Genomic DNA, 26,806 nt, shown 5'->3' on the forward strand with positions numbered 1-26,806 from the left:
CTAATGTATCAAGAAAGCCAGGAGGAAAGAAATCTGCCAATGGCCATGTGAGCTTGGGAGACGCCCCACGGCGTCAGATGAAATCACAGCCCTAGCTGACACCTTGACTGCTGCTCTGTGAGATCCTAAGCAGAGAACCCAGCCACACTGCCAGGATGCTCTAAGGAATGGTTAAGTGTGTGTTGTTTTAAGCCACTAAGTTTGAGCTGATTTATTACAGCTATAGAAAACCAATACAGTCCTCTAAAGCACCTCCAATGTTCCCCCAAGTCATTTTGATGGGACATGACCTCTTACTGAAGTCCTTTATTTTAACAGAGTCAAAACTGGGGGATATTCTGGCTCAATGATCTTGACTATTAATGTCTGACCTCAGATGAGGGAATAGCTAAAATATATACATACACACATATACACTTCAGGTGTCAGAAATCTTATAGTTTTTTCTGACTTGCAGTCTAAATTTTATCCAGAAGGCATCTTGATCACTATCTGATACAACCACCTCATTTACAGACTAGCTACATAAAGCGAGGGCATGGACTTCCCCAGGCTCACTGAGCTCCTGAGCAGGGGAGAAGGGCGAGAGCCCCGATCTTCAACACACAAAGGTATTCCCTCAGAAGTCTATCAGGTGGCCTCCTGTTAAAGATTAGTCATGGGCCTGACTGTAGAGGGTGGAGAGACCAAGAATTATCTCCTCTCTCTATTACATTTAAATGCCTGCAGAATAAACACTGCATGCTTTAGAAAGATTTTAAAGCAGATACTAGAAGACTCAAAGACTAAAAGCAGCACCAGAGATGTCAAAGGTAACCAGAGAACAGTAACTACTGGGTTATAATAATGTCTCCTGTATCTTTAAAGCAGTGGTTCTCAAACACAAACAATTCTGCCCCCAGGGGACATATGGTTGTCACTACTAGGGGATGAGTGGAGGTGCTTCTGGTATCTAGTGGGTGGAGGCCAGGGATGCTGCTAAACCTCCTGTACTGCACAGAACAGCCCCTGCAGCAAATAATTTATGAGGCTCAAAATGTCAACTGTGTACAGGCTGAGAAGGCCTGTTTTAAGGCATCACAGTTGTTCCTTTTACTCCTGTTGACCCCGTGGCACTGTGACTTATATCAGCTGTGCCCCCTTACACACTCAGGGCAAAATTCTTCCATATCCCAATTTTCTGTGGCTTGGCCTTCAGTCACTTTTTCTTTGGCTTGAGCTTAAACACATGCTGTATTTCTCATCTGTTTTTTTCAGCAAGTTGTACCCTGTTCAAGCACAGACCCACCTGCACAGCACAACGTTCCTTCCATCTGACAGACAAAATCAAAATACTATCGCGTACACCTGATTTTAACAAATTCATATTTTACGCACTGATCAAAATTTGGCAACCTATACCAGTGAAGGGTCAGGGAAACGTGAGTGTGTCTATACTACCGGCAGCAAATAAATATTACGTAGCCAAAGCAAATGATACAAATGGCTGCAGTGAGGAAAAGTGTCAGAGATACCAGGGAGGGGTAAAGGTTCTGGTGACCTGGGGGCACAGCTTCTGCCTAAGGACGCGGCTGCTACTGAGCTCAAGCCAAGTGTTGCCACCGTGTCGGTATGTAGACTAGATGCTGCCAGATATTCTGATTTTTCCAAGAAAAGTTGGATATCTAGAATTGTGTTTAAAACCAATTTTAAGATGTTGGCTTATAGTTTAAAAAAAAAACTTCATGGCTCCAACATTTTGGACCACCTCTTTGAAATTTATGGTCTAGAAATTATAATGAGGGCAACTGAAGAGACTCCAAAAAGATCAAATCCAGGGTATACTCAGTACATCACATGGACTACTAGCCACACTCAGGATGAAGTTCAATGATAACGAGCTGGGAAGAGGCCCGTAAGTTTCAGGACAGCCCTAATAATGATGACAACATCACGAGGACAGCAGTAACAAAAACATCACAACAACTCTATAGGGTGTATTTCAGACACTCTCCTAAGCACCTTAAAGGTACAAACACGTAATCTCAACAATCAATGAGGGGGTATTATTATTATTACCCTCATCTTGGCAGATGGAGAAAATGAGGTGAGATTAAATAACGTGCCGAAGGACACAGAAGTGGTAGGCACTGGAGCTGAACCCAGACAGGCGACCTGCAGAGGCCACGCTCTCACCCATCTCCTCTATCGGGATTCCCGTGTTTATGTCTGTAGGCACTAAACACTGTATCTGTCACCATCTGTACCTGTAGATAAATAGATTTCATCAATCTAAGTGCTTAATGGCAACACTTAGATAAGGCCAAAACAATGCGCAGTGTACTGTCTAAACACGTATGGAAGGAGAAGCACTTTTTCTAAAAATGAAAATGTTAAACCCCTACTCTCTAGAGATTACGTAGGTCTAGCAAGACTGAGTCCTCGTTAGTTGGAAGCTGTACTTTCCTAATGACAGTGTGGGCTTCCGTTTACTTAAGAATACGGACAAACACATGAACACGTCCCACTCTCCAGCACTCAAATCAAAAGGCGTGTGAGAAGTGGCCATGCTCTCTGACCAGACTGAGAACTATGGCAGACAACTCTAAAACCCACCAAAGATTTATGCAGTGAACTTGTCCTACACACGGCCAACTGCGCAGATGCCACAAATGACAGCATCATTACTAAAATTCCTGTAAATTTAAGTATCGGAAATCCCTAACAACTTAGGAAGCAAAATTACACTTCAAAGCAGTTAGGATGCAAATTAACTTCACATTTCACTTCATTACAAAACACTAGCACTTGTGATAACAAAGTCTGGGAAACTGGTAATTCTGAGATGAATTTTAAAAAAGAAAATTCCATTTTCATCTTTAACAGGAGGAATTCTACAATTTGCTCTTCTTGATGAACCCAATTTCCCATTTCGGAATCAAAAGCTTGCAAGAGTGAGTTGTCATTTTACTCTTACAGATCACAAACTGGTCCAACATTATAAAAATGTATAGATTTTATTTCGAGATGAAAAGGGACTTAAAGGATCTTCAATGTCATTACTCCCAAATCTGCTTGGAAATCCAAGTAAAATCTAATTTAAAAATAGAAATTTAAACTGTAGAGACAAAGAACTCTGCACATTCAGCAGTGTGTAAATACAAAGTAACAAGTGAATTTAACAAGATGCTAAAATACAATAGGCATGTGTTAGCAATCATTGTGAAGAAGGCACTAAAGAAATCATTACTAGTCTACCTCCCTTGAATATATACTTCAGTCTCACTCATACGAGTCTTCATTCACTCATATTTCCTACTTGCTCTCTAGTAAATAATACTGCTCAAACTTTTCTAATGAAACAAAAAGAAATAAAAAAACAATCTCTGGGGAACACCAGGCAAATATGTAGAAATCATGGCCGGGGGTGGGGGGTGGGGAGGGGGCGGGAGGATAACTCCCAGGAGGATATAATTAACTCCTCAGTCATGGATATTTGAAACAAACAAAACACAAGCATCAGCAACAACAAAACGGCAGAATCTTTAAGAAAGTAGTTTTTAGATTACAATTGTTTGAACTGTTAAAGACCAACAAGAAGAGATCACCGGAAATACACACAAAGCAAGAGAAATTTTTCTTGAGACTAATTCACTATTTCCTTTAGAAAATTAAATAAAGCTCAAATCCTATCACCAATGTCAACAGAACAAAATTCTCGGCTTTACAAAAGGTGGCCCAAACTACAGTCAACAGCCCATTCCAAGTGATGCTGGTAATGGCCAACTACAGTGTAACAAACAAACAAAAAATTTAACCTAAGCTAGGAGTCTACTGGAGTTCACTGTAACAGGATTTGAGCTATAATTAAATTTGATTAGTTTGGTTGAAACTTCAAGTTCAAAAGAATTATCAGCATGAATGGATGAAAAGCCCTTTTACACGGGCATTTTGAAAATATGAAAAGGGCTGACACAGCAAGCATCAAAGACTTTAAAAGCAATTGACCCTTCCCAGAGCAAAGGAGAAATGCTAACAGCTGAAACTCAGATGCTGCGTGCAAAGAAAATAAAGTTCCAGATGGTTCGAAAAGCCTGGTAGTTTATTAAATATTAAATGCTATTATTTTTTAACTAGATTTTGCCCAGGGACAGCCAAATGTGTCATCTATAAAACGTGAAAAAGAAGTCTGATTCCACCCCCTTGAAAAACTGAAGCAAATAAATATTCCCCTCATCAAAAACTGCTAGCAAGAGAAAGGCGCTCAAGGAGTTATAGGACATTCAAACAAGGACAATTTTAATAAAAGAACAAAAACAAAAAACACCTGTAACCTAACAAACCAAATCTTTATGTGAAGAAAAGAAGACTTCACAGAATTTACCATTTTACAATTTGGAGATATTTTACTCTATTAACAAAGGATGGCTGAATATGTACGTACACACACACACACACACACACACACACCTTCTGTCCACCCCAGTTACTTCATATTTTTGGTGCACTTAAAAAGGAGAAAAGTAAAAGTAACCAGCACAGTAAATTCAGCCTATATAAGTGTATCAGTGTCCAAGGGTTGAGAGATTTTAGAAGTTAAAAAATAGTATTAAAGAATTATATATGTGAAATCTGTTGTATGCATGGGTTTAGATATATATACATAACAAATGTGTTTATATGTAATTACACACATACCAAATAAATTGTCTATAAGTGTATAAATATATATAGCATGCATGTCTGTATGTTGCACACGTGCATACACACACATACACACACACACACACGGAAGACCACAAGTCTCTTTTCAACAAAATGAAGTTAGTTTAGAGGAAGTTCAGCTATATTCCCTGAAATTTTAGATAGGACCTTTAAGTGAGTTTTTACATTAAAAGTTGTGTCTTTTACCATGCTTTATCTAAGTACTTTGGGATTGGGGGCGGGGGGAGGAAAAAGGCTGTTTTTCATGAGATGGAACATTCTGTGCCAAATGAAGCAGGTGTGAGATATCTCAAAGATGAAAGCCATTCTCCAAATAACAGCGTCATCCTGTAATGCTTTCTTGACATGTGCAATTTTGCTACTCCTCTCTTTGAGATTTAATACAAAGCACTATGTTTGTGATCTTTCCTAACGTAGATGAGTATCTGATTGGTGCTCATTTTTAGTGCTTTTTCTCAATGAGGAAAAAGTCAATTTAACACTGATCTCACTTAAAATGAGTAAGAAAGGCAGCCAGAGCAGACAGGCTACTATACCCCCTAGATACGCTTTTCTTGAAGTGTTAACTTACAAACAAAACAACTGTTGATGGGTTTCTTTTATTCTGCAAACTGTTTATTTCAAAACATTACTTTTAAAATACCTCAATCCCCCACCTAAAAGAGAAAATCCCATAAAGAAATCAATGACATTGTTTACTTTATCATGTCAAAAAATCATGCTGAACGTGACCTATTATGACCTATCTTTAATAAATTTTTCATTATATTAAAAATTTCTACACAACTGATGACAAAAGGTTTTACTGCAGGAAAATAAATATTAGCCATTGGTTTCTGTAGTAATATCCAACATTTCATTCTTCTCCTGACTTACCAATCAGCTACAGAATTTAAGTTTTTCTTCACTTCAAAATAGATCAAGAAAATCTTTTAAGCCAAGTTGATATCACCCAGTCCAGTGTTCTCACACCTCAGTGAGCATCCGAATCACCTGGAGGCCCGAACGCCTGAAATTCAGTTCTGAGAATTTGTATTTCATTTGTTATTTTTTTTATTTTTGAAAGAGAGGGAGAGGAGGGAAGGGGCAGAGAGAGAGGGGGACAAAGATCCAAAGCAGGCTCCATGCTGACAGCAGAGAGCCTGACACAAGGCTGGAACTCACAAACCGTGAGATCATGACCTGAGCCGAAGCTGACTCAACTGAACAGTGAGCCAAAGACACTCAACCGACTGAGCTTCCCAGGCACCCCTAGAATTTGCATTTCTAAACATCTCCCAGGTAATGTTGTTGCTGCTGCCAGGACAGGAACCCCTACTCTGAGAACCACGGATACAGCCAGTATTTTCTACCTTGAGAATTAGCTAAGTGGGTGAAGGGGAAAAACATACTGGAAAATGGTATATAGTATACTGTATCTTTAATAGAAAAGACTTTCAGGGACAGCTGGGTGGCTCAGTCGGTTGGGCCCCTGATTTGGGCTCAGGTCATGGTCTCGTGGTTCATGGGTTCGAACCCCACGTCGAGCTCTGTGCTGACAGTTCAGAGCCTGGAGGTGCTTTGGATTCTGTGTCTCCCTCTCTCTCCGCCCCTCTCCCACTTATGCTCTCTCTCTCTCTCAAAAATAAACAAACATTTTTTTTTAAATTTTTTTTCAACGTTTATTCATTTTTGGGACAGAGAGAGACAGAGCATGAACGGGGGAGGGGCAGAGAGAGAGGGAGACACAGAATCGGAAACAGGCTCCAGGCTCTGAGCCATCGGCCCAGAGCCTGACGCGGGGCTCGAACTCACGGACCGCGAGATCGTGACCTGGCTGAAGTCGGACGCTTAACCGACTGCGCTACCCAGGCGCCCCAAAAATAAACAAACATTTAAAAAATTAAAAAAAAAAAAAAAAAAGACAAGACTGTTAGTCCTTAGGATCAAAAAGAAGTTGGTATAAAGAAAATGTAAGCCAGGCAGATTACAGATGATCCAGTTCAAGATCCTGTGAAGAGCCAGATAATTAATACCTTAGGCTTTGTGGACCATACAAACTCTGTCAGAATACTCAACCCTGCCATTATAGTGTGAAAGCAGCCACAGATGCGACATACATGAACGGGAATGGCTGTGTGCCAATGAAACGTTATTACAAAAACAGGCTGTGGTCCAGACTTGGCCTACAACTTTCCCAACCATGTTAAAAATGACAAAACCAAAGCCCAGGGAGGTTACACAACTTCAAAAGGCACAAGATGGCAAGTGGCACAACCGCAACCAGAACTTGGGCATCCTAATGCTTGATACAGTAAAGAAGCTGTTAGGGTATTATTTTGGCAAAAGCCACAAATAAAATGTCTTATAAAACTTTATGCTGTTTAATGACCAAAATGGAAAACAAAAATGACTTTACTCAACAAAAGAATGTATTTAATACTATCTGATTAATACAAGACATTATCATTTACTATTTCTAATACTTTTTCTAAACAAGAGGCTTACACAGTGGAGGGCACTCCCTGGACCGGTCACATCGCTCCCCTGCGTCTTACACCGGGCACCAGCGGGGCCTGCGAGCCAGCCCTCCGGTCAGGGACTGTGGGAAATGGGGACACCAGGCTCTCTCAAGGCTCACCATCTCAGTCTTTCACATTTCTCATCCTATCCTCCATTCAGTGAATGCCATTATACCTCTCAAAAATTGTCCCCAATGGTATTAAAATTTTCTCATATAAAAGCCAAAAAAGAAGGAGTAAGTTATGAAACCTAAGTTAAAAATGATGTTTTGCGCAGACTATTAGGCTTGCTCTCAATTCTAGTTGTTAGTTATTAAGGTTAAACAGAATTATTTAGCTAACAAAAATAAAGCAAACATGCTTATCTTTACCAAAGATAACTCAGCATATCTCATTATGTGTATATACATACATACACAAATAAGCAATATACTTTACCATAAGCACACACTTTATTGTGTATGCACACACACATATACATACTTTTTATGCTTTCATAACTGTCAAGCTTTTACTCCTAAAAGTGACATCTGAGTAAGGGAATCTATGTTAGCAACAACGTAAGTTTTATGCATTGTCTAATTACTACTTACGCCAGTTTATAAAAAAACAGTAAAGCCTGTGCATACATATTATGAAAAATAAAATATTTTAGCTTTAACTATCAAACACAAAGTCAAAAGAAGCTTTTCTAAAGTTGCCGTACACTTACAAGTATGTATATCCAATTCAGGATAAGAACGATGAGTCTTAAATCTGAGACAAAGTTTCAGACATGTTTGATGTATCCTGAACCATGCGTGAAAAAGCATCTGTTATTTACAGATCAAAGCAACCCTGAGTATCCTAAAACAACTAGAGTGAAAAATGCCCAAATCTAATTTCATCCCTGTCCACATGCTTCTTTGAACTAATAATTCAGAAAAATTGGTCAGTATGTTGAACTAATTAGCATGCTTAATGCTTGCCAACTTTGATGCCTCCAATTCTTTAAGAACCAGAATATTAAAACTAGTTTAAAAAAAAAAAAACGCACAACAAGCAGATTTGGGAAAATGCAAAGCCTAGTCCAAGCTAACAAAGTCACATAAGGTTGAATAATGCCTCAAAAAGTCCCAAATATGAGTGACACTTATTTAATTCTAAGCTATCAAATGGGCTGTAAATGATTTTTGGGTTTTGATTTGCATGAAATGAATTCCACAACATTTTTTTCTGTATCCAGTCATGTTTTAAGAGATTCAGCATACATCTAACTTTACTTCCACATAAGGAATCATAGTGAAGTGTTCCTGATAAGAGATTAGCATTCTATTTTTTTAACCACAATGAGAGATTTATTCAAGATCTTTCAAGTGAAATCCCACACCTAACAGCCAAGAGCAAAGCATATGTCTTTACTATTCACACACTTGAGCCTCGTGGAGACATTTGCTACCACAATTTGCTACCCATTTTCCTAACATTTACTTCGGATAGTCAATGAAAAATCCATAGTAAATAGGGTACTAAGTATTAAATGGAGACTGTTAATTAGCTAATACCTCCATGGTTGTTTTCTTTTCTTTTCCTTTTTTTTTTTTTTTTTTTGGGTCTACCACCAGATTGATATTTTTTAATTCTTCTATTCAACAATGTTGATGCTCCAAGAAGATCCATTCCTGGAATTTACATGAGAACGGTACACAGAGCCTTTCGTGTGAATTCCACCTTGGCTTGCACTTTTATTTTTTGCCTTCTAACTTAAGCAAGAGTTAGGCACGAAGGAAAAAAAAGGGGGGGAGGGGGAAAATGAACAAAGATCCCAACCCCAAACAGGGTTCACCACATGTGATTACAAGTCCAAACTCACTGTTTTTATACCACTTGGGTAAAAGATAAAAAAGTATTCTTTACAAGGCAGTTAGCACACTTTTTATTAAAATGCTTCCCCATACTGACCTATCAATTCCATTACTCTCCTCTTCCTTTTCCTAAGTTTTATAAAAGGATTATCCAAAACTGAACTCATCCAGAGAGGGATCCACTCCCTGACTATTCATTTATTTCTACACTTGTGAGTACTTAAGCAATTTCAGTAATTTTCAACTACTGATGAACTGCTTCACAAATACATATACATGCCCTTGTATAATAACTGGAGTTCTCTGAGGGCAGAATCTTTGATCTCCTCTGTCTTATCCACACACTGCTAACTCCATAGCTCTGTACCTCACACTCACTCTATAAATGTTTTCAGGTGAGCTAAAAAACACTGGGTCACCACCTCAGTCACAGTATTTTTCTCACAACACAATGAACTTCTTTTGAGCTAAAGGGTACAAAGAAAATTTACATGATGTCTTTTGCACTAAAAGTTTCACATTAGGGGAGTTTGAGGTGGCGTAGTCAGTTAAGCATCAGACTCTTGATTTTGGCTCATCATGATCTCACAGTTCGTGAGTTCGAGCCTTGCATCACGCTCCTCGCTGACAGTGTAGAGCCTGCTTGGGATTCTCTCTCCCTCTCTCTTTCTCTGTACCTCCCCATGCTTACTCTCTTTCTTTCTCAAAATAAACAAACATTAAAAAAAAAAAGTTTCACATTAACTCTGAAGTTTGCAGACCTGCCATTCCAGGAAGGCAGTGCTAGATTAAGAGCCACATAATCCAATTCTAGGTTTTATCTTCAAATGAGCAGAATGATCTTAGTAAGTCATTTGAGGTCCTGCATTTTACAGGACATTGTGAAAAGAGCAACTCTCTCTTTTTTTTTTTAATATTTATTTTGAGGGGGAGAGAGAGAGAGAGCACGCACAAGAGCACTGCTCATGAGCAGGGGAGAGGCAGAGAGACAGGGAGAGAAAGAATCCCAAGCAGGCCCCAGGCTGTCAGAGCAGAGCCCAATACAGGGCTAGAGATCATGACCCAAGCTGAAATCAAGAGTCGGACAGTTAATCGACTGAGCCACCCAGGTGCCCCAAGAGGACAACTCTCAAAGAAAGATGCTTCATGCTGGGATAAAATAAATACACAACACCTCTGCCTTCTTCAAGTCATAAATGTCATGATTATTTATACTACCTGGCAATGTAACAGCAATTAACAAAAAAAAAAAAAAAAACCAAAAACAAGTGACCCAATCTATAAAAGGAAGTGACATGAACTTCACGCTGAGTCAAAGTTAAAGAAACTTCCATTCCACTGACGCATACATACTAAAGGTAGAGTAATTCCACAGAAAGTAGGTCGTTCTTAGAAAAACGGAAGAAAAAGGTAAAAGACTCCTACGCTTGAGAATGTTCTTAGTCCTTCTGAACAGTTCTTTTTTTCTTTTTTAAGAGATGTTTTAGGAAGAAAAAAAAACACTGTGGAAAGCAAGGCATGTAGTTTTGGGGGGTTTTCTTAGCTCTTCCTCTCAGTTAAAGAAAGAAACAAAGAGAAATCAAAACACCATCTTTTAAGACTGATGGTCAGAAATATGAACACAAATCCCTGAGTAGGGAAAGAAAACCAAAGAGTTTGCTGACATATCACAAGGAACCAATACAAATTTGTCCCACATACAGACCCACACAAATATGGCCAATAGATTTTTCACAAAGGTGCAAAAGCTTTCAGTGGAGAAAAGGATAATATTTTCAATACGTGCTGCTGGAACAGGACATCCATATGCAGAATAACAAACACTGCCCTAAACCTCACCCCTTAAAAATCGCCTCAAAACGGATCATAGATGTCAATGTCAAATATAAAACTACAAAACTTGTAAAAAAAAAAACAAAACAAAAAACACAAAGAGAAACCTTCATGACTTGGAGTTTGGGGAAAGTTCCCAGACCTGACATCCAAAGTACAATTCGTGAAAGAAAAGTTAATAAATTGGACTTTGCCAAAAGGTAAAGCTTTTATTTTATGAATAATACTGCTCAGGGAAGGAAAATTCAAGCTACAGATAACCTCAGTGACAAACGACAAGCATCCCAAACATAAAGTACTTTCAAACACTACATTAAGAAACAACCCAATTTAAAAAATGGGCAAAACACCTGAAAAGGTACTTCACCAAAGAATACACAAGGACAGGGGCGCCTGGGTGCCTCAGGCAGTTAAGTGTCCCACTCTTGGTTTCAGCTCAGGTCATGATCTCACAGTTCCTGAGTTCGAGCCCCGCACTGAGCTCTGCACTGGCAGCAGGGTCCACTTTGTTCGGATCCTCTGTACCCACCTCTCTCTGCCCCTTCCCTGTTCAAGCCATCACCGCCTCTTTCAAAATGAATAAACTTTAAAAAAAAATACGTAAGGACAGCAAATATGCACATGAAAAGATGTTTGTCATGACTACCCAGTAGGGAAAGGAAAATTAAAACCATCACATGAGATACCATTGCACACCTAATGGAATGGCTCAAATCCTTCCCGGAACAAGTGCAGGTGATGCAGAGCATGTATGACTAGTGGGAATGCAAAATCATACAGCCACTAGAGAAAAGAGTTAGGCAGTTTCTTATAAAGTTACCCCCCAAAATACCATACATTGCATTCCCATCTGCCCTAGAGAAAGGAAACTTATGTACAAACAAAAACCTACACAAGAATACTTGCAATACTTCTTTTCATAATGACTCCAAACTGGAAACAATTCAAGTGTCCTTGGATGGGTCAATGGAAAAACTGTGGTAGAGCCGAACAATGAAATAATTAAAATGAACAAACGATCAATACATGCGATGACTGGGTTGAACCTCAAACCCATCATGCTGAGTGACAGAAACTAGTCTCAAATGTTGTATATCGTATGATTCCATTTAAATAACATTCTCACCAAGAAAAAACTACAGTGATGGAAAAGAGGTCATTGACAGCAGTCACAAGCAGGGACATGGATAGAACCACCAAAAAGGAATAAGATAAGGGACTTTTAGGGATTATGGAAATGCTCTGCACCCTGATTGTGCTGGTGGTTATACAAATGGACAAATGTTTTCAAATTCATAGCTCTGTACACCAAAAAAAGTCAATTTTAACAATATGGTAATTTTAAAAATAAAATAAACAGTAACTATTTGTTGCTCTTGCCTGAAATAAATATAAGGCAGTGGGAATGAAGTATAAAAACAATGTATTTCAGAGAGTCTGGGTGGCTCGGTCAGTTAAGAGTCCAGCTCTTGATTTAGGCTCAGGTCATGATCTCACAGTTCATGAGAATGAGCCCCACATGGGGCTCTGTACTGCCAGCTTGGAATTCTCTCTCTCCCTCTTTCTCTGCCCCTCCCTCACGGTCTCTCACCCCCCGCTCTCTAAATAAGCATTAATAAAAACATATTTCATTAAAAAAAAAACCTTTCAGTACAATCAATGAGCCTAGAGGCAGTGATACACCTCAAGTCAACATCTCCGTTTCTAAATATCACTCCCTACCAAAAACAATCAAGGGCTCCTTGGAGAGGGGCTGATTACAGTACCAGGATACCCTGTTAAAACAATAAGGAAGTTCTTCAAGATTAATGGGGAAAATGTCCTGCAAATAGAGCAGTAGGCTTAAAGAGGCTCCCCATGGCCAAATTTGAGACAGTTTGAGCATCAGGAAGAATAATGCTAATGGCTTCTAGTTATTGAATAAGAAAGAGCCCACGACTGTAATGATGGTTTGTTTCACTTTAAATGAGTGACTTAAATGGTACACGTGACATCTCGATCAAACTGTTTAAAAAAAAACAAAACCAAAAAAAATGACTCCATGAGTCCATATGGCTATTTTAAACAGGTGATGGAGCTGGAGTGGGAGGTAACAGAGTAGAAGAGGAAAGCTCCATTACAGAAGACCGCCAGTTAACAAATTCAGAGAAAAATGACAGTATTAGGAAAATCATCATTTTGCAATCACCAATGTAATGAATGCTTCAAGCAAGAAGCATCTACAGATGTTCCAACTATTGGGTAAAAGATTACTGGGCAACAGGATAATCACATAGTCTCAAAATATCACCCCAGAGATTACTTCTTAGTAACAAAAGAGAACTGATGGGGCGCCTGGGTGGCTCAAGCGTTCGACTTCAGCTCGGGTCATGATCTCACAGCTCCTTGAGTTCGAACCCTGCATCTGGCTTTGTGCTGACAGCTCAGAGCCTGGAGCCTGCTTCGGTTTGTGTGTCCTCCTCTCCCTCTCTGGCCCCCCCCCCCCCCCATTCATGCTCTGTCTCTCTCTCAAAAAGAAATAAACATTAAAAAGAGAGAGAGAGAGAGAGAGAGAGAATTGAGTAAAGAAATATGGAAAACACCAACTTCATCAAATGACTAAACTTAGGCTTTGCCAACAGGGGGACATTGTATGTCTTTTCGTGTAATGCAAGATGAAGTACCCAATGTCACCCATGTAGTATCCATGTACATACATACACATCTTCAACCAGAGTCTCATCACGAGGAAACAAGACAATGCAAATTATGGGACTGTTTTTAAGCAAATACAAGAACACCAACGTCAGGCGGGGGGGGGGGGGGGGGGGGCGGGGAGAAGGTTGGGGAAACTTAACAACCAAATCAGTGTGTGATTCTTTATAGGATACTGGAGAGAGGAAAAAAAGTTATAAAGCTTTTATTATTGGGATAATAGCGAACATTACAAAAATGACCATACATTAGGTAACAAATTAGATAACAACTAACATATTAACATTAAATGTCTTGGGTATGATAACGTATGGTAATTACGAGAAGCATGACTCCATTATTAGAGGAGACATATAAATATTTAATATTAAGTATCAAATATCTGCTACCTAGTTAAAATGTTTCAGGAAAAAATAGAGAAAAAGAAGGATAAAGCAGACAAGGCAAAATGTTCATCACTGAATCTTGGGAAAATAATACATATTTTATCTTTTCTGTAAAATTAGTTTTTCAAAGGAAAAAGTGGGAGGCAAAGAAGAAAAAGAAGGTGCTACTATTCACTTTAAAACCTACTCACTCATAGCCCCCAGAAAGCAAAAAATGTATGTACATTGTTATGAAAAGAACGTAAGAGTTCAAAGAATTCAGAGTCCAACTCTGCCCTCTATGAACTATACTGTTTTATAGAAATCAAGTTACTTACACCACTGTCAGTTTTCTCAGTGGTTTTAAATAGGAAAATAACTGTTATTTCATAAAATGGTTTACAAGATAGTGCAACTTACCACACACCAAGAGCTTACTATATATATGCCAGGCCCTTCCATGTTTTTACTTGATCAAAACTAGCTCAAAACTTAATGGTTGAGATGTGTTATGTACATAACATACAATTTTTTTTCAAATTCATATTAAATTTCTTTAAGGATGAAGAAAAGAACTTTTGTAAACAATTGTGTAAACCAACAGATAAATGGCACAGAGTGTAACTTTCATAAGATCTTGGTTGCTCAACAGAAGACATACCAGTCTCCTCGAAGCACAGGCATTATTGATATCTTCTACCAGGCCAAAGATATACTTAGTTTACCCTCTAAAGAACAATAAACTTCATTCCCAAGTGATTTTTAACTTGGTCATCACTCTATTCTCCCAAAGAGAGGTGGGGAATAATTCATGGATAAACAACAGAGAAGACTCATAACATGTGGACCAAGGTCAAAGGGAGCTTTATCAGAAAACTTGGTTATCAGTTTAAAAGACTCCTGCACACAAATGTAATCATTTATTTCTCAAATACAATTAGGAGGCACACTAAACTGATAAGATCAAAACGCTTCTCTAAGAATCATAATTCATTGATATAATTCCTGCTTACCGAAAAAATCAAGGAAACACACTCGAGGTCGAAGAATCCTTATGAACAGTTATCAACAAATGCTGTTAGTAAGAACCTTTATAAAATTTCATTATGCACTAGAGACAGACTGTCACATGACAAAAAAAAAATCAGGATACAAAAAAAGCCTTAAATAAATGAGCTATATCCTTAATTTATTGTGCCTAAAAACGTTTTCACTAGATGAGGACAGTATGGCATCAGCGATGTAACCGTGTCAAAGGCAGAGCTGTGATAAAAACAGAAGAACAGAATCCATGCAGTCTGGCTGCAAAGCCCAAGCCCCAAACCACTATGCTCTAAGACCTCCAGGAAGCAGCAAGTCCAACCCAAAGAAGGCAGTGCAACGTCCAGACACAGCGAGTGACCACACCAGATGAGAATAGAATGATGGAAGATTCCAAGATTGCCAAGGGAAAAACAAAGTCAGTACAAAAAAACAAAAAGGTTCTGAGGTTGTCACGCTCAAATATATGAAAAAAGGTAAATAATGCACCCCCCCAAAGAGCAATTAGAAACTTGAAGAAGAAAAATAACAAAGTTCATGCCTCAAATGTTCAGCAAATTAAAATATGAGATCAACTTTAGCAACTAATGGAGTGCAAGAAGAAAGTCTATTTGAAACCTCTCTTTCAGGGTGACACAGGGCACATACAAAAGGAAATGCAGCTGACCCTGGAACACAGGTCTAAAGTGCGTCATTGGGGGGGGGCGCCTGGGTGGGTCAGTCGGTTAGGCTTCCGACTTCAGCTCAGGTCGCGATCTCATGGCTCGTGAGTTCGAGCCCTGCGTCGGGCTCTGTGCTGACAGCTCGGAGCATGGAGCCTACTTCGGATTCTGTGTTTCCCTCTCTCTCTGTCCCTCCCCTGCTCATGTTCTGTTTCTCTGTGTCTCTCATAAATAAACATTAAAAAAAATCTTTTAAGTGCATCATTGGTCCCACTTATGTGCAGATTTTTTTTCAATATGGTACTTTAAATGTATCTGCTCACTCTTAAAATTTTCTTAATAACATTTTCTTTTCTCTAGCTTACTTTATCATAAAAATATAGTGTATAAAACACATAAAATATGTGTTAATCGGCTGTTTATGTCATCAGTAAGGCTCCTGGTCAACTACAGGCTACTAGTAGTTGAACTTGGAGGGGAGACAAAATGCACATTTTCCATTGCACAGTGCAACAGCACTCTTAACACCCACGTACATCTGAAGGTCAACTGTAAAACCCTAGCACACTACTTGCCCGGCTGATCATTTGTGAAGACTCAATACAAACACTAGTTCACAGTTCTCAACTTTTAAAATCAATCCAGAAAAAGACATGGAAGAAGTGACTGTGGATGATGGACAGGGTGAAACTGACAGGCAACTTGACAAACTGGAGTGACGTGCACCTGAGAGTCATTCCAGACAGTGGGATTTGAAAGTCAAAGAGTGTAAGGTGGCAACAAGAAGCAACAGCCTCAACTCATAAAGTTACAAGATGCAAGTTTGTAGGATAAAAAACCAAGACAAAAATACATGACTTAAAATTTCCAAAATAACCAAAGGAATAAAATTTATGTAACTGGAATGCTAGGGTGAGGTATGCTTGGGAGGAGCATAAAGTGAGCTAAACCACTTATTTCATTCCAAAGCTTCAGCAGATTGTATCTAAGGTTGACAAATTAAGAAACAGATGTTAAAATATATTATCCAGAAATATGGATGTAATAAGATGAACTAAATGCAGAAACAGTTAGAAGACATTATCTCCAGAGAGTGAGAATGGAATGGAGAAAGAACACAGGACACTGTTGCTTCTCATCATATGTTCTATACCATATGACATGTCGACAGATCCATGAAGCTTTACTTTGATAAAATTAAAAATAAAGTAATAAGTGTTAAGTTTAAGTTATCATTATTTTAGATGGTCATTTAAAAATAAAGTATTTCATCCAAAGGCTTCTAGCATTCTTGGTTTTTCAGCTTTCTATTTTTTAAATAATTTATAGACTTTCATAAAAGTTACTAACATGGTACACCTGTTATATACATGCTACACCCAGCTTTCCCTCATGTTAACAACTTAAATAACCAGACTCATCATCAAAACCAGCTACTAAGTATTAGCAGCAACACAAGTAGGTAACCTACACACCTTCCTTGAATTTCACCGGTTCTTCTCCCTAATACCCTTTCTCCTCCAGAATCCAGTTCACCATTTCGCATTGCACTTGCTTGTTGGGTCTCCTCAGTCTCCTGCTGGATGTGACAGTTCTTTCACCTTTCTTTCTGTTTCATGATCTTGACAATTGTGTACAAAGTCTCTCAATTTCAGTTTGTCTGGTGTTTTCTCATGATCAGACTGAGATGATGCATTTTTTGGCAAGAAGACCAAAAAAGTGATATTGTGTTCTTCTTGGTGCATCACATTGGGGGTGCAGGGTGTCAACACATCTTATTACTGGTGATGTGAACCTTGGTCACTTGAATAAGGTAGCATCTGTCAGTTTTTCCAACTGTAAAGTTATTATTTTTTCCTTTGCAGCTGGTAGATACCTTGGGAGAAACACTTTGAGACAGACTTTAATTTTTGCTAAGTTACATGTACCTACCAGTCTACCAGTACTTTTTTTTTTTTTTTTTTGAGATGCACAATGAGGTATTTTAGGATCAAGTAAGATAACGTGTAACACTCGCTTCAAAATAATTTAAGCAAGGGGTGCCAGTCTGAGTACAGATCAAACAATATTGGCCAAGAGTTGATAACTGTTGAAGCTGAGTGATGGGCTCAAAGAGATTCATTTTACTAACTTATTTTTGTGTATCTTTAAATGTTTCCATGATAGAAATTTTAAAAATTAGAACCCAAGTAAAATCTGTGCATACGTAGATCAAAAGATAAAACAACTGTATTTATTTAGGAATTTCGGATTGGAAAACAGTACTTATTATGCTTATATTTTCATTTCTTGATTTGAATCATTTCAAAGGTATCAAACCAATCACCTCAAGAGCTCCCAGGTTCATGTGACTAAGTTACTGCCACCAATATTCAAAACACAGGCATTGTGCGCCCTCTAGTGGGTTATTCTATGACAAGACTTCTGTATCGACAAACTGAATTTAAAAAGCAGAGTATTTTCACAAAAGAAAAGTAACACCCAGATTCTCTCTCACCTCTTTCTGCTTCTCTACTAGTCAATATGATATCTGTTAATTACTTAGCTAAATACAGAAACATTTCAATGCCAAAAACACTCAACTTTTCCCTACTATTGTGTTGTTTCTCTGAACACATGCTGAAGCCCAGAGAAGAAAAGAAGACAAAGTCCAAAGTCAGTCAAAACATTTTCAAGCCATCTTAACAGAGGCTGGGCAGAGGATGTTGAAATCAAATTAATGTCTAATTTAAAAGCACCTGGTTGTGTTCTGCCTGTATATACGGTCCCAATTCTACCTTTCAGAATGCTAATCCTCAGAAATTGTGCTCTGCTTCAAGTCAACAGATTTGATCTGATTTACTGAAAAATTCCAAGAAGAATGAACAGTGAATTCCACTGCAAGACACGAGCAGGAAGCAAAGTGTGACAAGCACAGGCTTTGGATCACACAGGCCCAGCCTGAGCTTCTAGTCCTGCCACATACTACCCGTGCTGCTTACCTTTCCCAAGCCTCAGCCTGATGATCTATAAGACAAGGTTAACATCTTAGTTTTATCTGAAGCTTAGAAAAATACATGTGAATGATCAAAATTCAAACTGTCACTAGTACCATTATATGATCCCAAGATAAGAGACAACCAGGTGGCCCAATGCCCATTTTCAAGAGGTTCTTTAAACGATTCCCTTCAACCACAATACTTGAATTACACGTAAAAATTCCAGATTTTCTTTAAACCTGGGTTTCTATATTAATTCTACATTAACAATAATTATTATTAATTATAATACTAATAATTAGTAATAACTAATAATAATATTAATACTAATAATTCTATATTAAACCATATTAATAGTTTCTTAATACTCCTTACAAGATAATGTTTGTTCTGGCAGTAAGATACTGTACAGTACTCAGAATCTCCAGAGTAATTTTTGACCCCTTGTGTTCAGGATATATCATTTGCCTGTAACTAATGGAAGGATTTTCTTCATGAATAACTCATTTACTGTTTTCTTATGTCATTTCGAAAAGTGTTTTAAATACATGACAGATTTGTAGGAAGAGCCCTTAACTAGAAATGACAAAATTAAAATAAAGGCTATTTGTGGAAGGCACAGGAATACCAGGAAATATGGTAAAAGACAAGGAGAAAACCTCATTTTCAGTGCATAAAGTTTCTATGGCACAAAACCACTACCCTCCCTGGGAATTAAGTGAGGATTCCATCATTCTTGCCAAATGCGTCTTAGCCTAAGCACCTGCTGGAGATTACAAGTATCTAAGTACTTTAAAACTGGTCTAAGAAGCAAGTACGATGAAGTCACTGATTTGTCCATTAAACATTTTCTGAGTGTGCTACCTGTCAAGCCCTCTTCTAGGTACAGAGTTAACAGAGGGAACAAAACAACCAATAGGCACTTGCCCTCACAGTGCATATATTTTTGTTGGGGGAGGGTGGCAGGTAATAAGTTTATAAACAAGAAGATTATTTCAGATAATGGTGCAAACTAGGGTAACAACTGAGTGCTCGGGGCTGGGGTAGGTGTATTTTAGGTACAGGGGTCACAGTAGGCCCCTCGGAGAAGGGACATGACAACTAACACCTGCTGGGTAAGAGCAAGTCACACGGACATACGGGATTATCTGTATAATCCAGACTTGCAAACCACCAACCCTCACGAACATCCCTACCAAAGCAAATGCTCTAGGCTTAAGTCCTCTAACTGTTCTTTTAAAGTCAGTTGCTGAGAACATATTTTCCCCAAACTCCTAGCACTAGAGCCTACTTAAAGGTGTACGAATCAAAGAATGTACTATTAATTTGAAATCTTTATTTTCCTTCCTAAAAAAATGTATCTGCCTATAAAATGCAAAATATACAGCTGACCACAAGGTTAAGATCATGGGTTCTGAAGTCCTCAGTTCTCTCCCCTACTGGATCAAAGACTCTTGAGTGAACCACAACCTTACAAAAGCTCAGTTTCTAGAAAGCAGGGGTGTTTCAGGTTACTGGGAAGATTATATGAAACACTGCACATAAAAAACTTAGTACTGCAAATGGAACAGCGTTGAGTACTTCGCAAGCATTAGCTAGTATTTCAATTGTGATTTATATATATTTTTAAGGAAAGTTGTCTACGTATGAATGTACCAACAGGGGTATTCTGAGATCTTAACTTTGAAATCAAAACTGTATAAAAAATAAGTAACTTCGAAGTCAACTCTTGTTTTCAGAATAATTACAATTCAGAATTAAAAGAGAGTGCCAAATGATTTTTAAAGAAAGGCTTCCCAACTGGTGCCCAAAAAAACCAAAGGTAACAAAGAAAGATTAAGAACAGACATCCCCGTTTACAGAGTAGAACTAAATGTCCAAAACCGTGGTCCAGATAAGTGCTCTGGATGCTCTTAACATCCCAAGTACCCACGTATGGGATGAAGTGAAAGATGGATGAAATGGGGTTTCCTTTCTGCAGAGATGGAACTTGAGCTAGAAAAACATGAAGAGACAGAACACGGCAGACACTGTAGGGCAACTCAGTAACATCAGATCCAACCCCCTCTTTGCCTGGCTTCACCTCCTACACTGAAAAGCTACATACTCAACTCCCCACTCCCCATTCAACTCAAGAAGGCACTAAGATACCTGGCCCAAAAAAGCTCTGTTTTCTGTACACAGAGTGACGGGCTCGTACTGCCTCTGGCCCTTCCCCATTCGTCATGCTTAGAAGGGGGCTGTGAGGCCTAAAATGGTGAAGCCATTTTGTGACCATGAGTAAATCATGCAGAGTATTAAGGTTAACCACGTGGAATTAAAGTGCCTAGATCCTGTATGCTTTCATTTAGCTAGTACGCCAGCCTCAGACTGACTATCTATAGGCTTCTTGTTACTGGGTGGGGGTGGGGGGCGGTGAGTGACCCTTATCTGCTACAGCCGATACAGTCAGATTTTCTGTTATGTGCCGCCTAAACGCAGTCTACACTGACGCACAAAGATGAAGGAAGACAATACTTCGCATGGGATGAAAAGCACAAACAACAAAGAGAAAGGTACTTCAACCGGACGATTTCTGATGTTAACTGAAATGAAGAAGAATTAAGAGACCTTTTCCACCTTCAACCAGCAGCTTTCTGGTGCGTGTGCATGGCAGAGTCAGGACACTGCACTTACATGCCGGTCAACTCTGTGCACAGGAACTGGTGTCCCTTCAGGATAGCCTGGCCACCATGCGACAATGGAAACAGGCAGCGTTTTCAAAACTGCAGAGAGCAAATGAAACGTGTCCAGAGAATGAGAAAAGTAAATAGCAGCTGGTTTCTTGTAAACAAAACATGAGGAAATGTGCACTGGAGGGCTAAAGTAATTTTTCTATATGAAGATTATTTTACTAAATCTTTCTTTCTAAAAACGCTTGTTTATTTAAGAGATGATGAAAAACTGCAGGCTAAAATCTGTATTTGAGGAGTAATAATTTTAGGTTCTCCAATTAAAGGATGAGCTATCACTCATTTTTCATAGAACATCTCTACAGTATGAAGTTATCATAATGTAAATGCAATTAAGTGACTCATTTTATAAACCTCTGTGATTAAAGGGGATAGTTCATTTTCATTTGTTTAATACTCCCATTAATAAGAATGTCCCGTTACACATTTAGGGAAGCCTGGACAATAAAACAATGGAAAAATTCCAAAAGCAAACACACTTTTTTTTCTTTTCCCATGAAGCTAACATTATGGAATTTTAACAGATGTTCTATTTGGTCACAGTTAATAAAATGAATTATGGAGGATTAAAACAGGGTTCAATATGTTTGCATTGGGAGTTTAAGCGAGAAATAGTTTCACATTAAAAGTTTGGAAAGGTTTATAATCACCTTTTTCCTTTTCAGTGGAATTACTAGGAGGGGGAAAATAAGGGAATTATTACAGCAATTAGCACTTTTCTGATGAAACCAGGCTTACAGAAACTATCTTTTCAAGGTTTAAGAAGAATGAAATCTTAGAAAATCATATACTCCTTGGTGCTTCATCAGCTGTCTAAAACGCAAAGGTCTTGGAGTGGAGTGGAGCCCAAGGCTGAGCCACCCCCCGGCCTAATTCCCAGTCCCGCTCGAGCTCCCTCAGCATTCTGAAGGGGACGCTGTGTCTAGCAGCATCTGAACAAAAATTAATCACACTTAAAGGAATAAAAAAACCGATAAATATTTTGTGAGTGCTAACTCTGGGGAAGGCATTATGCTAGAGTCTGCACATGCTATGGAGAGGGAAAAATCCAAGAGCTGTTTTGAAGGCAAATCATATGGTGTCTGACTCTTTAGTCAGCATCATTACATGTAGCTGAATAGAACTGAAAGGTAAGGACAAACCAAAAGAGAAAGAAGCAAATCAAAGAAAACCATTTCATAGAACATAAAGATATACAGCACTGACACCAGGAGAAAAAAATCCTTTCTCATCAGCACAGTTTTTTCTCTTTCTACTCTCACAAGTGCAGGAAATAGTACACAGGCGGAAAGATGGCAAATAAGTAACAGAGGTTCTAGCTACAGTTGCTCTAAAATATCTTTCAAAGAAAAACATTCAAGGGTCGCAATCTCAGTAGGAAAAGCCTTCCTCTAAATGGGTAATCTTACTTGGGAAATAAATTCCAGTAAACTATCAATGGGACCCAAAAGAGAATCATCAAAAAAATTTTCTAACATATTTACATTACGATTTTTGACCAAGTCAACCACCAATTATTGGGGCAACTCTGACATCTTTACCACCAGTATGTGGTTTCTCCTACAGAAGTAGCCAGTGAATACAAAATCAGTTGCAGGTGGCAGTATGTTAAACGAATACAAAATTCCTCTCTACAAGACATTCAGATAACACACCCTCCAATTGTAGCTGAGACACTTTACAAGTAATACCAACAGCTGGCCTGTAATTCAAACACAATTGTTACTCATCATCATGAAATGGCATTCAGATGCTTAAACACAGACCGATCAAGGTTGCACGGCAGTTCAAGGACCCCAACAACCTAGAGGGAGGCTTCTTCATTTCTGAGTCCCCTGGCAGACCACACTGCTCTAATCCTTCTCTCTTAAGACTGCCGTGAGATTTCAAGGACAACGGTCTATGCAAAGTTCCTAGCACAGATGGGCCAATGTGGGCTCAGAGGGGTTAAGTAAGTTGCCAAGAGCAGACAGCTGGTACGGGGCAGAGTTGCGATTCACACTTAGGTGTTATTTCCTGTCAAAAACCTTTGCAGTTCTGCGCATACTAAACACATCCCACATGGCGGGCTCAGCCCTTCACACAATCTCCCCATGCCATTCTCACAAGAACTTTAACACAGCACAAAGTTAACACAGCACAGTTCACAGTAAAGGGAATCAAAAAGTTCTGAGATGTATGTTCTCATGCCCAGTATCGGAATGAAAACGACAGTGAGATCACCTCTCAGATGGCTGGTAAAGTCGGTGAGGCAGAGGAAAAGAAGGCCTGCAATGCTGGCACAGGGGTCGACTGGTATTTTCCACGAAGGGCACTTTGGCTGTATGTAGCAAATTACAAATGCTAGGGCGCCTGGGGGCTCAATCCGGTAAGCGACTTCAGCTAAGGTCATGATCTTGCGATTCATGGGTTCGAGCCCCGCGTGGGGCTCTGTGCTGACAGCTGAGAGCCTGGAGCCTGCTTCGGATTCTGTCTCCCTCTCTCTCTGCCCTTCCCCCACTCTCCCTCAAAAAGAAACATTAAAAAAAAATCAAAATGATAAATGCCACACTCCTTTAGCCAAGCAATCTCACTTCTGTTAATAACCCTACAAGCATCCTCAACCAGGTACAAAAGGACCTAAGAGCAGTAATATCCACTGCAGCACGTTTGTAATGTCCACCAACAAGGACCCGGTTAAATAATGAATGGGTCGTGTCTCCCATGGAGTACTATCCCATCATAAAAATGGAAGGAAGATCTTTATGAAGAGATTAAAAAAAATTGGGGCTGAAGAAACAAACAGGAGGTCAAACACCTAAGACAGGGTATCTCTGGAAAAACACACAAGAGAGTTATACAACCTAAGGAGTTGCAGGGGCACAGGAACTGAGGGGACAGACAACAGAGCTGAAGGACATCCCTAAGGCTTGATTCCTAAAAGGTCTCACCTGCAGCCACTGCATCGGGGGGGGGGGGGGGGGGGTCTCTATGGTCTAAAACAGACAATAAGGGGAACTAAGTTTGAAAGGCTGCCATGCCTACCTGCGAGTGAACTTTTCAATCAGTGAGGATTTGGGGCCCTAAAAGGAGAGATCCAAGGCTTCGATGAACTTAAAGACAGGCTGAGGGACTTGTCTGCCCTGCTTGACTTTGACAGAATGTGTGACAGAATTTGGTGGGAGGACTGCTTTCGGTGAAGCCTGGTGGCAGAACTGTGGAGACAGGGAGACATCATCCTCACCCATCTCACATCTCTCATCAACCAAAAAGAAGCCGGAGTTATCCCTGACCACAATGGCAACGTCCTTCCACTGAGGCAGAGCCAACCACCATCTTGCCATCAGATTTATGCAGAGAAGAGTCAGATGCCAGTCATTTATCCTCCAAATACCAGGGAACGCATGCCTGGCTCTTCAAAGGCCTTCTCCCATGTGCTGTCCCCCAGTCTCCTGGCAAGCACCCAGCCAGGGGGAGAGGTTCAATGTCTCCTCCTGGCAAACACTCCACTTGGCTGAACACCTGCCTGCAGCATCCCCACTTGGCCTGACATAGAGGGAAATCACTCTTGCCTCTTCTCTATGCATAAAAATTCCAATTCTGCTGAGCTAATAAGTGAGGTACACGCGTGCTTTTACAGCCTTGTGCCTTTGCTCCTGATGTTACAACTCCTGTCTCCTTGGTTATTTCTAACTACCACTCCTTCGAGAATTAAGTCAACATTTCATGTTTTTTAATGCAACAAATGCTAATTGGGTACCACCCAAGCACTGCTTCCCCTACCATCTCAGCCGCATCTAGTACCTACATATCGTTACAGCACTGTGAAATGCCTACTCCCGCCTGTTTTCCTGTAAGAACACGAAGACTTGAGGATCCGTGCAGAAACGTTTCACGTGGTGCCCAACACACAGGAGGCACTCTTAAAATGACTGTGAAGAAGAATCTGTGGATAAAGCCTATTTGCTGAGCTTAACTTATACCTACTTCTTTTGCAACAAAGTGCCTTTCTCAGCTTTCGTCCTCTTTAGAAGTCCTTCTAACCTATGTAGAAGATCATGAGGCTGCTCTCCACAGAACTTTCAGGGCAATGGACGCTGGGAAATTGGCCTGGCTGGGAGGGCAGCTGTGGACTCGCTCCCCATTTCCATCTTACTACAATAACAGCACTGCACCACAATGTTTGGTCCAGAGCAAAAGAAAAATGAATATGGAAGGGGTGAGGCATACAGTATAATCTGTTGACCCTGCTTACACTCAGTCTAAAGTTGAGAGCAACTAAAATAATTGCAGAGAACATAAGGGATAAGACACAACCTCCACAAACATCAAATGCAGCGGAAAACACGGGATGGCATTCACCAAATCTAAAGAACACACATAATCTCCTATACTGCATGGATTCAAACTCCAATCTCATTCTAATGGGCCAGGGAGATAAAACTTGTTTTAAAGAAAAAATTGTACACAGAATAAACATGTAAGTTTCCTGGTGATTCTCACTAAGGCTTCAATGTATTTTCTTTTTGAAATAATCAAACAAGCTCTTGGCAAAAAGATTCGATATTGGTGTCAGAATAATGTAAGAACTTGAAACTATAATGCAAAAATTTTGTTTAAAGCAGACATATCACTACTTATTTTTCTCATTGTGAAAAGAAGCTGTTTCATTCAGCAGTAATTCTTCTCTCGTTCTCACAGAGAATCTGTACAAAAGCAATATTTCAACTAAAATCAGATCTGAAGGATCTTTTATGAAAACGCATAATGCAGAAGACCCCAATTAAATTTCCAACAAAGCACTGCCATTTTGAGTAAACAAAGTCATCTCAGTAGGGTCACATGATGTGCAAAAACTGCAGCCCAGAAATTAATTACTAGTGTGACATATGTCAAAACAAATTTTTACAAGAATAGAAAGCAGGTGTAACCATGTGTTTTCTCTATCTGTTTGTATGCAAAACCAGTATTGTCGGGCATGTAAATATATTCATTTATTCGGCATCTCTCAGAAAAATAAAGGAGGTTCACTGCCCCCACCCCTCCCCCCCGGCCCCGGGTTTGCTGCACCCAGGGGAAAGCTGACTAAATCACACGTGTTTAGTGAGTCAGAAAATAAGTAAGAACCAAGAGACAGCGTGGGTGATATTTTTGAAAGACAGAAGTCATCATCACACAAACAAACTCACTTTACAACATTCAGTTTTCCTTCAAAAGAAGTTTTTTCAAAGATCTACATCAACTATACCACACTACATTAAGGTTGTTATCTTGCAGAAATCAAAGCTTTATAAAACATGTGACGGTGCTTGTATTTCATAAAGAAGATTGTAATCTATAGTAAAAACAAAACGTAATCAAAAACTACCTGGAAATAAAATTAGAGATTTCAAATCATTTCAAAGTTTTGCTAATTAATGACAACATTTATTTAAATTAAAAACATTTTTGTAAATGCAAACATGTTACTGAC

At 39.3% G+C, this 26,806-nt stretch overlaps 1 protein-coding gene across 2 annotated transcripts in view; it reads right to left on the bottom strand.

Annotated features, from left to right (window-relative positions):
• SLC25A26 (solute carrier family 25 member 26) overlaps positions 1–26,806 on the bottom strand; it is a 136,205-nt gene that overhangs the window by 68,477 nt on the left and 40,922 nt on the right. The window lies entirely within an intron of this gene.

Source organism: Acinonyx jubatus, chromosome A2 (genome assembly GCF_027475565.1).
Source record: "Acinonyx jubatus isolate Ajub_Pintada_27869175 chromosome A2, VMU_Ajub_asm_v1.0, whole genome shotgun sequence".
NCBI lineage: Eukaryota > Metazoa > Chordata > Mammalia > Carnivora > Felidae > Acinonyx > Acinonyx jubatus.